This window comes from Phoenix dactylifera, chromosome 1 (genome assembly GCF_051530095.1).
Source record: "Phoenix dactylifera cultivar Ajwa chromosome 1, Ajwa_hap1_PhDact_Kaust_v1.1, whole genome shotgun sequence".
NCBI lineage: Eukaryota > Viridiplantae > Streptophyta > Magnoliopsida > Arecales > Arecaceae > Phoenix > Phoenix dactylifera.
The window spans coordinates 19,172,467-19,191,358 of record NC_143190.1 but is presented as its reverse complement, the minus strand read 5'-3'; positions in this window follow the sequence as shown (position 1 = coordinate 19,191,358).

Sequence of the window (18,892 nt, the reverse complement as noted above, 5' to 3'; positions counted from 1 at the left end):
TGGTGACCCAAATGGAATCACTAAGATGATCTTAGATTACTGGTGATCCTTATCCCAGGATAACATGATCCTCGATGATCTAAGATCACCATATTTGGTATGCCATATTTTAGTGATTAAATATTTTCGGGTATCCACGATAACCTATTTGGTATTTCATAGAAATCTAAAATCGCTGACCATATAATACCCAAACTCTCCCTGATATATTTCACAAAAAAAAATTTATTGATCCTATAAATTATAATCCTATAAAGATATATTAATTGTTATTATAAAACTAATATTGTTATTTATACTTATAATATATTATACTAATATTTATTTTGGTTAGAAAGATATGATAAATAAAAGTAATATATTAAATAATTTTATTATATAAATATAAAGTACAATAATATATTTCTACTCTAATTTAAAATTATCATTGAATAAATAATATAGTAATAATATGATTAATAATATATTATAACATCATATATATAATAAACATAATATATATATAATATCAGTATAATACAATATAATATATAATATTGGTATTATATATTCATGATATACATGCTAATTAAAGGAGCATTTTTGTCCTTAAATTTCAGCCCTTGAGGTGGTCACTATTTTGGGTTGGATGGTAATTTGAGGAATGGAAGTAATTTGGGATATTACCACAGGATCACTATGGTGCAACAAAGTGCGGCGATCTTATCACTTCCACCAATATTATCCTTAATCTTAGGACGATCACCCCATACCAAATACCTTCTATGGGGAATATTTTCAGGTTGCAAGTTCTTACATGAAGGAATCCCATGGAGCACCTTAGAACTTTTGACTAAATCAAAAACAAAAGTAGTAAATTATCTAGGCTAAGAAAACACACTCCAGAGGCTTGTAAAACAAAATTTCCTCTAATGGAAAGAAATTCATTGTTAGATCATGAATAGGTTTTTTACACAAAATCTATAAACTAAAAAAATAAATATTTTTTTTCTTTTTGCAACATTGGAGGACTCATACCAACCTATTATGAATACATCCAAAAAAAGGCAAAATATAACAAGTCACAGAACGCTCTAGATGGCTCTCCCTCGTCAGTCAAAAGAACTCCAAAGTGATTAGTCATAGAAGGAGCCATCAAATTTATACCTTCATTAGCGTCTCTGTAGATGGACTTGGGCCGAGAGATAATGTCACTGCTGCCCCGATATCCTAATTCCTAAAGTAGGGACCTATATCATCAGTACTTTTTTGACCCATCCGATTATCGTAGGCGCGTTACTTTCGTGCAAGATTGTGTTGGCCTCCAAACTAGCCCTCAACTCTGCCCAGAAGTAGAAAATCAAACCAAGAAAAGCAAGCATGGTGTAGAACCAATTTCGGAAGGAATCTTCAGTGGGATTTTAAATCAGAAACAGAAGAAGAGGGAAAAGAGAAAGAGGAAGAGGAGGGGAAGAAGGAGAAGAGAAGAAGAGAGGAGGAGAATACATGGGGGAGAAAATTTCTTAATTCTTCATTAAACCCTAATCATGAAAAGAGGTCCCTATATATAGGGCCAAAATACAAAATTTGCGTAAATCCCCTTACACAGAAATAAATCCTAATAAACCACAAATAACACAATTAACCCACAAATAAGCCCTAAAATACAAATAAGCTTAGAAATAAAAATAAACAAATAAATATGCAAATAAAATGGGGACCTAGCTGATGTCCCCATCAACTCCTCCCGGATGGAAAAAACTCGACACCGTCGAGTGTAGATCTGGCCGGCTGTCGTACTGCTCTAGAAGATCCGGATCAAGGCGCTGCAACTCGGCTCGCGAAATCCACGTTACATCTGATTCGGGTCGACCTTTCCACCAAACAAGGTAATGTTGGTAGCTTCCTCTCCTCGTAGATATAACCTGCTCATCTAATATATGTTCTATGTGTTCTCTGCGTGCATGAAACTGTGGAGGTAGAGGCTCAACAGTAGGTGCTGGATCAGGGTAATCAACAACAGTGAATGTATCAACAAAAGGGTCAGAAGGAATGAATGTTGATTTCTTATATGGGACTAAATCTTCAATATTAAATGTCGCACTAATCCCATAGTCTTCAGGAAGATCTACAACATAAGCATTCGAACTGATTTTCTTTAGGACTTTGAATGGTCCCGCACTACGAGATTGCAACTTTTTGAACGTCCCTGAAGGGAGTCGTTCAGGTCTAATTCTTACCATGACAGAATCGTCTACATTCAATTCTTTATAATGTCTATGCAAATCAGCAAGGGATTTATATTTAAGTTATCAGAGTAAATATGTTTGCTGATCTCCTGATGCAATGAATGCAGGTGTGAAGCAAATGATTGTGCAGACTTAGAGACTCTATGTTGATGAGACATGGGAATCAAGTCTATGGGTTGCCTAGGTTTATATCCATTCACCACTTCAAAAGGACTCATGCCTAAGGTCCTATTGACCGAACTATTATATGCAAACTCGGCAGTTGGTAACACGAGATCCCAAGTCCTAGCATGCTCACCTACCAGACATCTTAAAAGATTCTCTAGACTTCGGTTGACAACTTCGGTCTGGCCATCAGTTTGGGGATGATAGGCAGAGGAAAATTTTAATTTGGTACCCATCATGTGCCAAAGAGTTTTCCAAAAATAGCTCATAAATTTAACATCCCTATCGGATACAATAGATTTTAGGAGGCCATGGAGTCTAACGACTTCGTCAAAATAAAGTTTCGCAATCCTAGAAGCATCGGAAGTCTTAGAACATGGGAGAAAATGAGCCATTTTAGAGAACCGATCCATCACTACAAAAATGGAATCATGTTTGGTCGAGGTACGTAGAAGCCCTAACACAAAATCCATGCTAACATCTTGCCACGGACAATCAGGAACAGGTAGTGGAGTGTAAAGCCCAGTGTTCTATTTACGTTGTTTGGCTAGTTGACATGTGCGACACTGAGCGACAATTTTGGCCACGTCTCTCTTGAGATTCGGCCAGAAGAAACGTCTTTCCACCATTTCAATAGTTTTGTCTCTCCCAAAATGCCCAGACAGTCCTCCAGCGTCTACTTCCCATACTAGAAAATCTCTCAATGAGGTTCGAGGAATACACAATCGGTCAGAGCGAAAGAGATAATCATCTTGTAAAAAGAAATCATCTTGCTCTCTCTCTACTCCATCTCGTAAGGTCAGGTATACATCACTAAAATCGGGACAGGTGGTATATTGTTCTCTGATCCTTTCAAAACCAATTACTTCAGTGCTCATCACGGATAGGAGGAAGATCCGTCGACTGAGCGCATCAGCAGCCTTGTTCTCAACTCCAGCTTTATGTTTCAGCACAAAAGTATAGGCTTGCAGAAACTCAATCCATCGGCCGTGTCGAAGGTTTAGTTTCTTTTGAGAATTGAGATACTTTAAAGCCTCATGGTCTGAATACAGGATAAATTCTTGCGGTAGCAAATAGTGTCGCCAATGTCGCAAAGTTTGCACTACCGCATAGAATTCCTTATCATAGGTGGAATAACGCAACCTGCCGTCACTTAACTTTTCGCTAAAGAACGCGACAGGGTGACCTTCTTGGCTTAACACACCACCTATGCCAACGCCAGAAGCATCACATGCGACCTCGAATACCTTAGTGAAATCGGGGAGGCGCAAGACAGGTGCTTCGGTCATCCTATGCTTAATATCGTTAAATGCTTGGGATGCCGACTTAGTCCAGATAAAGTCTCCTTTCTTCATGCAATCTGTAATGGGAGACATTATCGAACTAAAATTTCTAATGAAGCGACAATAGAAAGTAGCCAGACCATGAAAACTACGTACTTCTGCTAGGGTCTTGGGCTCAGGCCAATCGACTATCGTGCTTACTTTTTCTGGATCAGCGGAGACACCCTTGGAAGATACTATGAACCCTAAGAAAGTGACGTGATCAGTCAGGAAGGCACACTTCTTAGGGTTTGCAAAAAAGCTTTCTTTCCGCAGGACATCACAAACCTGCCTTAAGTGTGAGAGATGGAGCTCTTGAGTTTGACTATAGATGAGGATGTCATCAAAATATACAACGATAAATTTATTCAAGAAAGGTCGAAAGATCTGTGTCATCACCCTCATAAAAGTACTTGGAGCATTTGTTAATTCGAAAGGCATTACTAACCATTCGTAGAGTCCATCTTTGGTTTTGAATGCAGTTTTCCATTCATCCCCAGGACGAATCCGAATCTGGTGGTGCCCACTCTTTAGGTCGATCTTGGAAAAAACTGTAGCACCATACGTATAGTCTAAAAGGTCGTCCAGCCTAGAAATGGAAAAACGATACTTAACCGTGATTTTATTGATAGCACGGCTATCGACGCACATCCTCCAAGAGCCATCTTTCTTGGGAGTGAGGAGTGCAGGTACAGCACAGGAACTCAGACTCTCACGAATATACCCTCGAGTGAAGAGTTCGTCAACTTGACGTTTCAGTTCAGTGTGCTCGTTTGGGTTGAGTCTATGATGGGGAAGATTTGGCAATGACGCTCCAGGAATGAGATCAATTACGTGCTGGATATCACGCATCGGAGGGAGTGCATCTGGAAGATCATTTGGAAAAACAGAGTGAAACTCCTCCAACAGGGGAACTACGGCGGCCGGATGCTCGGCATTTGACCCCACATTGATAACTCTAGCCACCAGGGCGAACACAAGTGAGTGGCTTTCGATATCTTTCATTACCTCTTTCGAAGTAATGATGTGAAGTGACTCATCTTTTCGTGGTGTAGCACCCTTCTTCTCAGGATCGGGTTCTCTAGGAAGCAATGAATTCAGTATAATTTTCCGACCCTGGAATATAAAGCTACACGAATTTGACCGACCATGAAGTGTGACATCCCTATCGTATAACCAAGGTCTTTCTAGAATGACTTGACCTACGTCCATTGGAAGGCAGTCGCACCAAATCTCGTCTTTATAAGATAGGAATTGAATCGGGACAAGGCATCTTTCTGATACCGAAATGGACGTCTTATCTACCCAAGCTACTTTATATGGATTAGGATGAGGGGTAGATTTCAGGCCAAGGCGAGAAACAACTCCAGATGCAATGGCGTTGATGCAACTCCCGCTATCAAATAAGATTTTGCATGTTTTACCATTGATCTTAATAAGCGTGTAAAATAGGGAGGTTCTACGCCAGTCTTGTTCGCTCTTTGTTTGGGCTAGTGTACACCTAACCACATGGAGCCTAGGGTTGTGGTTGAAGGGAAAATATCCCGCAAAATCCGATAAAATCGGATGCCAGGTCAGAAAATCAGTTTTAAAATTTTATCTATTTATTTATAACAGGTATAAATAAATAACATAACTATATTATGTTTACCATACCTCGATCCCGCAGCGGAAGATGGTCAAGGTACACAGGAACAGAATCTGGTACAGGGCCAAGTGCTGGATCAGATACTGGATCAGATGCTAGATCTGGTACTGGATCGGAAACTGGATCTGGAACTGGATCTGGTGCCGGATCTGGTCTGATGGATCTGGTGCTATGCAAGGCCCGGATGTACGGACCCTCTACTTCACACGCACGCCAAGAAATGCAGGAAGGTAGGATGATGTCTGTATAGTGCAAAAAACCTTTTTGCAAATAAGCCCCTGGAAGAAAAGAATTTCAAAAATTCTTTCTTCCTTTTTTTTTCTTTTCCCGTTTCCTTTTCCTCTTTCTTCCCGTTTCCTTTTCCTCTCCTTTCAAGCTACTCAAAAGATCACGAATCTCCCCTCTCCCCAGATCAAATCTCTAGCAAAGAATGAAGAGAACCCCAGCCTATTTATAGGCAAAGAAAAGGCTGAACCAGGGAAGAGAAAACGGCAAAAGGGAAGAGTGAACGCCAAACGTTTCACGATTTTATTGAATTTTTTGAACCGTTTGATTTCAATTAAATCAGTCCTATGTTAAAGAGGTTTCAAAACCGAAGAGACACGTCTCTTCGGATCTTCAAATGGTAGCCGAAAGAGGAAAGATCAAGCGCCCTATGATGTGTTCGGAAGAAGAAGGAAAAAGCGGTCCACGGGAGATGATATGCAGAGAAATCGGTCCATGGACCGATGAAGAAACCAGAACAACCCGTGTCATTAAATTTGAGGGGCAAAAACGTAAATTTTCAGACTTGACTTAAATGGGTTAATTCAAATGGGCTGAATCAAATGGGTTTGGGTCCATCATTGGTTCTAAACCAAATTGAAGACCAATTTGAAAGATTTTGGATCCGGAAAAATTCCACATGAATCTGATTCATGTGAACTCCAATTAGTTCAATTTTCGGATCAATCCAAGTCACACTTGGACTAGAATAAATATGGAATAAATTCTAATAAAATCATCATGAAACCCAATTACATTCATTTGAATCCAATTCAAAAACAAACTCAACAAATGAGTCCAAATCAATTTCAATTACATTAATTGAAACTTGATTAAGCCAGAATACAGACATAATTAAATACACATCCATGAAATTCAGTATGTACCTCATGTTCAGTGCTAGCTGAACATAGACAAAATCAAATCTCAAATGATCCACAATTTAATTCTCAATTAAATTGGATCAAGTCCTTCCTACTTAACTTGACTTATGTGCGTGACTCCGATAGGTTCGAACACTAAGCCGGTAGTACATGGACTACTCCATACACTAATCGAGGTGACCATCTAGCAATGATACCCGACGTCCGGATAGGTCGAATATGCAAAGCAACATTCAAGAACCTAGACGTATGGTTGTTGCATAATTCATCCCTATGACCTTCGATGCTCAAGATGACCTCAGAGAGGACTGTCGACCTCTGGGTCCGGTCATCCATAGTGTATTTCAAATAATCAAATCAAGTGACCTATCACTTGGTTTACCCTGGCCAAGGTTTTACTGAATTGAAATACAGTGAGACATCAACTCCTAAAATCTGGAGCGGTCAATCCCATCTTGACTCATACACAGACTTCGCGAGTACTTGACTGCACCCAGCATCCTTCCGATCCCTGAATTAGAAATTCAGGTCATCCAGTGCCTAAGTACAGTGAGTTGCTTGCAAGTCACCGTGACAGTCTCAGGTCTAAGGGGTACTTATGCCCATACGTTTTACGAGCTAACTCCCGACAGTGGAGTGCTACGCAGGTGAGTCACTATTCAGTGACGATGTACTCCTACATCTCACCTGTATGCCATACAGTGTCTCCACACTCCTTGGTTTAAGAGGACAACCAACTAAATGGCACACAACGACCTATACTTGACATAGCTATCGTCCAATTGACAGCTCGTCATTTGGTCGCGAACTGGTTTAAGGACTAAATGATAAAATCTCTTTTATCCACTAAATTAGTCCTAAGGACTTCATCACAATACACAGGAGTTCAATTTGAAGATGCAACACTTGTGATGAATAGAAAATTGCCAGAATAAATTTTTATTCATTTTAATAAAACATATACATAATTCAATTTCTTACAATTAAAAAATTGGCTTTGGGACACAATTCCCAACAACTCCCACTTGAACTAAAGCCAATTTGTACAGTATCTAATACCCATCTTCGATTTGTGATAATCGAACTCCTTTACAGAAAGGGCTTTAGTGAATGGGTCAGCTAGGTTCTCCTTTCCATTGATCTTTTGAAGATTGACGTCACCTCGTTCCACGATCTCTCGTACAAGGTGGTAGCGACGCAGAATGTGCTTGGTTCTATGGTGGGACTTTGGCTCCTTTGCTTGTGCAATGGCTCCAGTATTGTCACAATACAAAAGAACTGGACCATTGATTGAGGGAGCAACACCAAGTTGATTTACAAACTTCTTGATCCAAACAGCTTCCTTTGCCGCATCTGATGCAGCAACATACTCTGCTTCGCATACGGAATCGGCTACTGAATGCTGCTTGGAACTTTTCCAGCAGACTGCTCCTCCATTCAGGGTAAACACAAATCCTGACATACTCTTACTGTCATCATGGTCTGACTGAAAACTAGAGTCTGTAAATCCCACAAGTTTTAAGTCAGATTCTCCATAGATTAACCATTGGTCCTTAGTATTTCTTAAATACTTAAGGATGGTTTTCACCACCTTCCAATGGTTCTCACCCGGATCAGACTGATACCTACTTGCTACTGCTAGTGAGTAAGCAACATCTGGTCTTGTACATGTCATGGCGTACATAATAGAACCTACTGCAGAAGCATATGGGATTCTACTCATACGCTCTCTCTCTTCGGAAGTTGTCGGACAATCTTTCTTAGAGAGAGAAATTCCTTGGCCTATCGGAAGATAGCCCTTCTTGGAATTCTCCATGTTGAACCGCTTCAACATAGTGTCGATGTACGTGGATTGGGATAATCCAAGCAACCTCTTAGATCTATCTCTATAGATTTTCATCCCTAGGATGTAGGATGCTTCTCCCAGATCCTTCATGGAGAACTGTGATGACAGCCAGAGTTTCACATTTTGTAATGCAGGAATGTCATTCCCAATTAAGAGAATGTCATCCACATATAAGACAAGGAATGTGATCACTGAACCGTTAGCCCACTTGTAAACACAAGGTTCTTCTTCGTTCTTAACGAAGCCATACGTTTTGATAGTTTTATCGAAACGTATGTTCCAACTTCGAGAAGCTTGCTTAAGTCCATAAATGGACTTTTGTAGCTTGCATACTTTGGACTCGTCTGTGGATATGAAACCCTCAGGTTGTATCATATACACCTCTTCTTCTAGTTCTCCATTTAGAAAAGCTGTTTTCACATCCATTTGCCAGATTTCATAATCCATATATGCTGCTATAGCTAGCATGATCCGAATAGATTTTAGCATTGCCACAGGGAAAAAAGTCTCGTCATAATCGATACCATAACGTTGACGATACCCCTTGGCAACCAGACGGGCTTTATAGGTCTCCACCTTTCCGTCTGCGCCTCTCTTTCTTTTGAAGATCCATTTGCACCCTATGGGTTTTATCCCTTTGGGTGGATCAACTAGTGTCCATACACTATTGATTTCCATGGACTCCATTTCGGATTTCATGGCATTAAGCCACAACTCAGAGTCAGACCTCTGCATAGCATCCATATAGGTGATCGGATCCTCATTGTTCTCATCGAGCACAATAGGATCCGCGTCATGGACCAAGAAACCGTAGTATCTATCCACTTGACGCGGCACTCTACCGGATCGCCTTAATGGTGCTTCTACATTGGGCTCCGGGTTTGATCTAATCAAAACCGATTCTGTGGGTTCAGTAGATTGTGTTAAATCTTCCACCTGCTGAACTTCACTAAGTTCAACCTTAGAGGCAACAATTCCTTCACCAAGAAATTCCTTTTCCAAAAATGTTGCCTTAAGTCCTACGAACACCTTTTGTTCATTAGGAAGGTAAAAGTAATAACCCCTAGTTTGCTTGGGGTACCCTACAAAATAACACTTATCGGACCTAGGACCAAGTTTGTCAGTTTGAGAACGTTTAACATAAGCCGGACATCCCCAAACCCTAAGATATGAAAGTGTCGGCTTACGCCCAGTCCATATCTCATATGGAGTCTTCTCAACAGACTTACTTGGAACCTTATTTAGTATTATACATGCAGATTCTAAAGCATAACCCCAAAAAGATAGAGGCAGACTAGTAAACCCTATCATGGATCGAACCATGTCTAACAGAGTTCGATTCCTCCTTTCGGATACACCATTATGCTGAGGTGTTCCTGGAGGGGTCCATTGTGAGAGAATCCCATTCTCCTCTAGATAAGTCAAGAAATCACCGGAAAGGTATTCTCCTCCTCGGTCTGACCGAAGGATCTTAATACTCTTTCCAGTCTGTTTTTCTACTTCATTACGAAATCGTTTGAACATTTCAAATGATTCCGACTTATGCTTCATCAGATAGACATACCCATACCTGGATAGGTCATCTGTGAAGGTTATGAAGTAGGCATAATCACCTTTGGCACTTACGTTCATAGGTCCACATACATCAGTATGTATGAGGCCAAGAACATCGCTGGCTCGTTCACCCTTTCCAGAAAAAGGTGACTTGGTCATTTTACCCAGAAGACAGGATTCACAAGTTGGCAATGATTCACAATCATTGATTTCTAAAATGCCCTGTTGGGCTAACCTGTTTATCCTGTTTTTATTTATGTGACCTAACCGGCAATGCCATAAATAGGCTTCATTGACATTATCTAACTTAGGGCGTTTATTAGAGGTGTACATTACATTCACAGGCAGTGATAGAGTATAAATGCCATATTTCAATTGTCCATGAAAAATTTTAATACCATTCAAAATGATATCACAAAAATTTTCTTTTATTGATAAACAATAACCATTTTTGGCCAAAAGGCCTACAGATATGACATTCATTAAAAATGTTGGACAATAATGACAATCATCTAATATGACTACTCTAGATTCAAAAACAAGCTGAATGACTCCTAAAGCTAGGACTGGAACTGATCTTCCATCTCCAACGTTCAGGAATCTCTCGTCATTCTTGAATCTTCTACTAACTTGAAGTCCCTGCAACGAATTGCAAATATTAATTGGACTTCCGGTATCCAATACCCAAGTGGTAGAATCATAAATTGAAAAATTACAAGGTGTTATCATATAATTACCTTGTGTAGCAACTGTTTGCTGCTTTTTCTTCTTAGGCCTGTTTGGATCAAGGGACGCTATGTAAGCCGGACAGTTCCGCTTCCAATGACCCATCTTCTTACAGAAGAAGCACTCTGCATTGCTCTTATCGGCTTTACGCTTCTTAGTCTGGCTGGGCTTAGAGACCCCAGCACGAGCTTTCTGTACCTTCTTCTTCTTTCCTTTTTTAAAGGAAGAAAGTCCTGCAGAAGTCCCACCTACCACATTCACCGACTCCTTTTTGAGTTGGTGATCCTTCTCATAGGTCTGCAGTAATCCTAGCAAACCATGATAGGATACTTCAGGTTTAGTCATTCTATAATGACTAAGGAAGGTCAGGTAGGACTTAGGAAGTGAATTCAAAATGGCATCCTTGCCCAATTGCTCATGCAAAGGAAAGCCAAGTTTACTTAGGCGATCAATTTGTTCGACCATGTACAATACATGATCGGTGACCGATGCCCCTTCCCTCATGCGGGCATTGAATATAGCGCAGGAGGTCTTATGTCGTTCAACATCATCAGGTGTACCGAAAGACTCCTTCAACATTTGAAGGATTTCCACTGGCTGCGCTTCCTCGAATTTACGACTAAACTTGTCATTCATCGAGGCCCTCATGATGCAACGCACTGTAGTGCGATCGTTGAGCCACTTCCGATAAGCGTCTCTGATTGCACGTGGTGCATTGGCTGCAGGTTCCTCAGGTGCAGGATCCGATATCACATACAGGATCCGCTCATGCTCCAATACTATTTTCATCTTTCGATACCAGCTATCGAAGTTAGGTCCATTAAGCTTATCATTGTCTAATAGTGTTCGGAGGGACAATGAGTTAGCCATATCTGAAAAATAAAGGAAAAACCCAACTAATCAGTATATGATTTATTTAATCCTAAAGACTTGGACTTTAGTCTAAAGTTTTCTCCCACTATTTTAATCGAATTAATAGCCTCTACCTTTAATTCGAGGAATTACTTTAATTCCTTAGCGGGTACTAGAATCCACATGGACTGTATACAGGCCCGAGGAAAGCTCGGCCAACCCATATGCATCTAAGGGTAGGTACATTACCAATTATTTCTCTAAATAATTTCTAGTATTTTATTTTGCCCCAGGTGGTAATCAGTAGGCGGAGGCCTCCACTGAAAATCCTGGTTAGATCCAACCATTAATGAACTAACTCGATGACACTACCTAATGTATGATCAGGCCCGAGGAAAGCTCGGCCAACCTAATCACAATCAGATAGCTCAAAGAGCTATCATATAATGAAGGATAATTCCAATATTCAGATGAACACCAGACGGAAGCGTCCTGCATGTCCAACTGAAATACTGGACCAATTATCATCCATTTTAATGGGAGGCTATGACCTAGTTATCTATATAACTATATCATTTTAAGGACCTAATAATTTAGAGGATTTTAGAGAGACCGATAATTCTATATCCTCCCACTGACTGCACTGAGTCATATAGAAGACATAGAATTTCATTGGTCTATGGACATCTAAATCAGTCATACTGATTTCCTTATTGACATGGGTGAGTACCAAGTCTCAAGATATCTAAATCAAAGCTTGAACGACCACTTTGGCCAGGTAAGAGAGATCACGGGAGGGTTCCGCCATTAACCGTCTTTCCTAGACACCAACAGAGTTGGCCAGGAAAGAGGTAGCCCCAATTAATAACCGTAGATCCAACTTGCCTTAGACACCAAATGGTATGTCAAGTTGATTTAGATAGTCATTAAGAACTCAGGCTCGACCACTGAGCCACAATCAGATCCAATTGAAGTGTTTGGACATGATCAACAAAACTATTGAGTTTGATCAAATTAGAAAAATGAATTTAATCTAATACAACTATTGATTCCAATTCAATTCTAACATTAGGTCTAACCTAATCAACTAATCTGATTGTGCTAACCCATGCCCCAAAACCCATGTTCAAATTTAAATTTTAATTCGAATTTCAAATTTTGAATTTTAAATCTTTATTTGAAATTCAAATTTTAAATTTTAAATTCAACATTTAATTCTTTATTAAATGTATTATGATCATGGATTCAAGGTGTCAATTTATTCCAAATATAAACAATTTATATTTAAACTTTGTGGTCATAATAAATTTAAAACTGAAATTTCATAAACATCAATTATGCATAATTTCACAAAAATAAACTATTTATTTTATGATACAAATTAATCTCAATTTTGTGCTAGGACAACCTTTTCACTATAAGGGGTTAACCTTATAGCAGGACAACCTTATAATTCAGCACAAGATTGATATTTTATCAATAAATCTAGATCTAATCTAAATTTAAAAATTAAATCATGCATAATTCTAGATATTATAGGCCAATTTCACCGGCCAACCTGGCTCTGATACCAGTTGAAGGGAAAATATCCCGCAAAATCCGATAAAATCGGATGCCAGGTCAGAAAATCAGTTTTAAAATTTTATCTATTTATTTATAACAGGTATAAATAAATAACATAACTATATTATGTTTACCATACCTCGATCCCGCAGCGGAAGATGGTCAAGGTACACAGGAACAGAATCTGGTACAGGGCCAAGTGCTGGATCAGATACTGGATCAGATGCTAGATCTGGTACTGGATCGGAAACTGGATCTGGAACTGGATCTGGTGCCGGATCTGGTCTGATGGATCTGGTGCTATGCAAGGCCCGGATGTACGGACCCTCTACTTCACACGCACGCCAAGAAATGCAGGAAGGTAGGATGATGTCTGTATAGTGCAAAAAACCTTTTTGCAAATAAGCCCCTGGAAGAAAAGAATTTCAAAAATTCTTTCTTCCTTTTTTTTTCTTTTCCCGTTTCCTTTTCCTCTTTCTTCCCGTTTCCTTTTCCTCTCCTTTCAAGCTACTCAAAAGATCACGAATCTCCCCTCTCCCCAGATCAAATCTCTAGCAAAGAATGAAGAGAACCCCAGCCTATTTATAGGCAAAGAAAAGGCTGAACCAGGGAAGAGAAAACGGCAAAAGGGAAGAGTGAACGCCAAACGTTTCACGATTTTATTGAATTTTTTGAACCGTTTGATTTCAATTAAATCAGTCCTATGTTAAAGAGGTTTCAAAACCGAAGAGACACGTCTCTTCGGATCTTCAAATGGTAGCCGAAAGAGGGAAGATCAAGCGCCCTATGATGTGTTCGGAAGAAGAAGGAAAAAGCGGTCCACGGGAGATGATATGCAGAGAAATCGGTCCATGGACCGATGAAGAAACCAGAACAACCCGTGTCATTAAATTTGAGGGGCAAAAACGTAAATTTTCAGACTTGACTTAAATGGGTTAATTCAAATGGGCTGAATCAAATGGGTTTGGGTCCATCATTGGTTCTAAACCAAATTGAAGACCAATTTGAAAGATTTTGGATCCGGAAAAATTCCACATGAATCTGATTCATGTGAACTCCAATTAGTTCAATTTTCGGATCAATCCAAGTCACACTTGGACTAGAATAAATATGGAATAAATTCTAATAAAATCATCATGAAACCCAATTACATTCATTTGAATCCAATTCAAAAACAAACTCAACAAATGAGTCCAAATCAATTTCAATTACATTAATTGAAACTTGATTAAGCCAGAATACAGACATAATTAAATACACATCCATGAAATTCAGTATGTACCTCATGTTCAGTGCTAGCTGAACATAGACAAAATCAAATCTCAAATGATCCACAATTTAATTCTCAATTAAATTGGATCAAGTCCTTCCTACTTAACTTGACTTATGTGCGTGACTCCGATAGGTTCGAACACTAAGCCGGTAGTACATGGACTACTCCATACACTAATCGAGGTGACCATCTAGCAATGATACCCGACGTCCGGATAGGTCGAATATGCAAAGCAACATTCAAGAACCTAGACGTATGGTTGTTGCATAATTCATCCCTATGACCTTCGATGCTCAAGATGACCTCAGAGAGGACTGTCGACCTCTGGGTCCGGTCATCCATAGTGTATTTCAAATAATCAAATCAAGTGACCTATCACTTGGTTTACCCTGGCCAAGGTTTTACTGAATTGAAATACAGTGAGACATCAACTCCTAAAATCTGGAGCGGTCAATCCCATCTTGACTCATACACAGACTTCGCGAGTACTTGACTGCACCCAGCATCCTTCCGATCCCTGAATTAGAAATTCAGGTCATCCAGTGCCTAAGTACAGTGAGTTGCTTGCAAGTCACCGTGACAGTCTCAGGTCTAAGGGGTACTTATGCCCATACGTTTTACGAGCTAACTCCCGACAGTGGAGTGCTACGCAGGTGAGTCACTATTCAGTGACGATGTACTCCTACATCTCACCTGTATGCCATACAGTGTCTCCACACTCCTTGGTTTAAGAGGACAACCAACTAAATGGCACACAACGACCTATACTTGACATAGCTATCGTCCAATTGACAGCTCGTCATTTGGTCGCGAACTGGTTTAAGGACTAAATGATAAAACCTCTTTTATCCACTAAATTAGTCCTAAGGACTTCATCACAATACACAGGAGTTCAATTTGAAGATGCAACACTTGTGATGAATAGAAAATTGCCAGAATAAATTTTTATTCATTTTAATAAAACATATACATAATTCAATTTCTTACAATTAAAAAATTGGCTTTGGGACACAATTCCCAACAGTGGTCATTCCGATCAGTGGGCTCATTTTGGTATTCAGTCTGAACAAACTCTAACCCGGTCTGTTCGTCTCCAAAGTCATCTACAAAATCCTCGATGTTTGGTTCATAGATTTCTTCGACACATTCAGTCTCCTGGGTTCCTGCTTCCAGTTCAGTCATTAAATAGGTCTTGGTATTACATTGGGACGCAATATGGCCAAACTTTTGGCACCTGAAATACTGGGTTTGGCTTCTTGAGGGCGGGTTGGACCCTAATATGCCTTTTCCTTTATCAGTTGATGTACTTTGAGCAGGCATCGGGACCGTCCTAGTCGGCGTTTGGTTAGAACCGGGCTGGGAAGGATGGTTGGAGAGTGGTCTGGGTTGCGGGAGATAGCTTTGATTAGGTCGAGCTCCTGGGGGTAAGAACCGAGAGTCGGTACGTCTCACTACAGGGACTCGTAAAAAACTATCCACAACTTGAGCCAACTGGTATGCCTGGCCAAGGGTAGTAATCTCTCGAAGGATCAATTCTTTCTGGATCTCCTCGCGGAGTCCTGCCCGAAACCTAGAAAGAGTAACAGTCTCCTCTTCGATTACACCGCACCTCATGTGAAACTCCTCAAATCGTGCAATGTAATCGGCAACAGTTGAAGTTCCTTGAGTTAGTTTCTGCCACCTATCCATAAGGCGTTGTCGGTAAGAGAATGGCAGATACTTCTCATTCAGTTTTTCTTTCATATCCTCCCAAGTGGTGATGCGTGGAAGCCTCTGGGTCTCACGCCGATGTTCAATGTTATGCCAGTACCAGTGAGCTTGCCCAATAAGCTTCATTTTGGCAAACCGTACTTTTCTATTATCGGTCATATCGTACCACTTAAAATAATTATCCATGGCTGCTCTCCAATCAAGGTACACGCTCGGCTCTAATTGACCAGCAAATGTGGGGGCATCTACTCGTACGGTACGAAGTAGTCGCTCGTCAAGATCGCGCTGGTGATCAGGAGGAAGTTGGTTCCTAGGGGGATGGGGAAAAGCTACAGGTAGTGTGGCCAAACCAAGCTCAGGATAAGCTGCGATTGGGGTTGACGGTTCAGGATTCCTAGGATGTTGCACTAGAGCACGGATCTCTCTTTTGAATTCATCTTGATCAGCTCGTAATGCAGCTAATTGTTCCAAAATATCTTGTAAAACTCTGGGATCCATGGTGGGTAAAGAGGTCTGAGAGTCAGTGAGGAGGTACTCTCTACCACTACGGGTTGGCATGCAGGGACTACTCTAGTTGGTGAAATGATATGAAATGCTACTAATGAACCCTAACTTACCACATGCAATGCAGGACAACCTACTAATGCAATCTACTATGATTTTCGGAAATCAGCAAATTTTCACAAAAATAACTTAAAATTAAATATTACTAATTTGTACTTTGGTTATTTCAGAATTAAGGTAGAAAAAAATAGTCACTATAAGAAATTAGGTTGCAAACACGTGTTACGGTCGCTCAAAATCCGAAAGTAATCTGATCTATGGATGTTGAGAACTGTCCTGTCGCTAAGGTGTGCTAAGTTAATATTTAGATTTCAATGGTGGGTAGCATAGGTATAGTGGTAAATGTTCTAAGTTTTGCAGTTTGATAAGGAAATAAGTTTCAAAATAGGACTGTCATGCAAGAGAACTAGAACATAATTAGATAAACAAGCCCAAAAGAAAGAAGAACCTGATACCTATGGCGGATACAGTCAATCAGAATCGTGTACTCGTGGAATGGGGCGACGGTCGGGGCGCGGCGAGTCGGCTCGTCGGATGGCGTGAATCTGGTCGAATCACAGCAACTTGGGGGCCTGCTGAACCTGCCAACTATGGGGTGTACTGTGTGGTGTGGCTAGCGGGCCTGTAAATGAAGGAGGCTTGTGAGTTGACCTTTGAAGCAGTGGCGGGCCCAGCAGTCGGTTGGGCCGCAGGTGATACGGTGGATCGGGCGCAGAAATGGGGTGCGGCTCAGAGAGAGGGGAGGAAAGGGGGCGTGATGGGGGCTCGAGTGAAGAACTTTAACTGATACCCTGGGGACCGAAACCTGGAGAGCTACACCTTGGGAGGGGAACGGAGAGGCAAGGAGAAGGTGGAGGCGGCGGTCTGGTGCAGCGGCAAACGGATGTGGGCGTAGCAGCGGGGGCGTGTGATGGAGTTGGCGTGGTGGCGCGGCTCAGTGGGGAGGGAGACGACGACGCTCGGAGGAAGCGGGCGGAGCTCGGGTGGTCTGCCAGCTGCCCAACGGCGTCGCGGCTGGTTCGGGCGGCGTAGCGGCGGGGCTCGGGCGATGGCGGATCTCGGCGGCGGCAGGAGGCGGCAGGAGGCGGCACGGGCGAAGGCGGCAAAGGCGGAGCGGCATGGGCGGAGGAGCTCTCAGCGGCGAAGGCGGAGCGGCACGGGCGGCACGGGCACGGGGGCGGCGCGGGCTCGGTTGACGGAGGAGAAGGCGAAGGCGGCAGAGAGCGGCACGGCGGAGGCGGCGGCAATGGCGTCGGCGGCGGAAACCTTTAGGGTTTCCCTTCGACAGAAACAAAGGTTAGTTTTTTTTTTTTAATAGGAACACGTGCAGGTCACGTGATCCTACGGGATTTTTTTTTTTTTTTTTGTGAACCTTAACGGGTTCGGGTTACCGGGTTTGGGTTTGGAATGAGACCCGCTCCGATAACTGTGAAACCCAGCTCGTGCAGATCACGTGCCAGCAAATTTTTTTTTTTTTCAACTTGTTGGATGTGGACCCGGGCTATCGGGTTTTGGGGTAACGGGTTTAGAACTTACCCGTTACCACTCGTCTTCAACCTCCCGACCGAAACGGGAGGGTGACCCGGGCTGCTCGGCGGCCGTTGCAGAGCGACCGAGGGGACCGGCGGCGTAGCCAATGGCCGCGGAGCTCTGATCGGCGGCGGCTGCAGACGGGAAGGAAGACGCAGCGGCGATTGCGGCCGGAATGGAGGGCGCAGCAGCGGTTGCAGGTGGGGCGGCCGAAGCAGCGGCGACTGCGGGTTCAAGGGACAAGGCCGCAAGGAGGGCGGTGACGCTCTTCTTCTTTCCGGCAACGGGAACCGCTCGTGGCCCTTCGACACGCTCCGGTGTCCGAGGTCGAGGTACGGCGTAGTACTCGTGCGCCCACAGAAATCCGGGGATCCGGCGACGCTCGGCCATCCACCGGCTGACGGTGGTTGCAGGTGGTGGGGACAGCGGCGACGACTGATGGCGGCGGCAGGATCAAGTGCGATGACGGGCAGGGAGAATCCGGTGCAGGGACTGTTGCTCTTTCTTCTCTCTCGGCTACAGAAAGTTTTTTTTTTTTTTTTTGTGAATCTGACAGAGGGAAAGGAGAAAGATCAGCCGGGTGAACCAGGGGTTGTTCCACTCTGTTCCTTTTTGTAAGAACTGAGAGATCGAAAGATCCCCTCCTTTTTTTTTTTTTTTTTTTGTTGAGCAGACTGACAAAGGGAAAGGCCTTGTTCTCCTTGAAGCACCGTGAGAACCAATGGGAAAGGAAGGTTGTTGTTGGATCGGGGCTTTGGCAGCA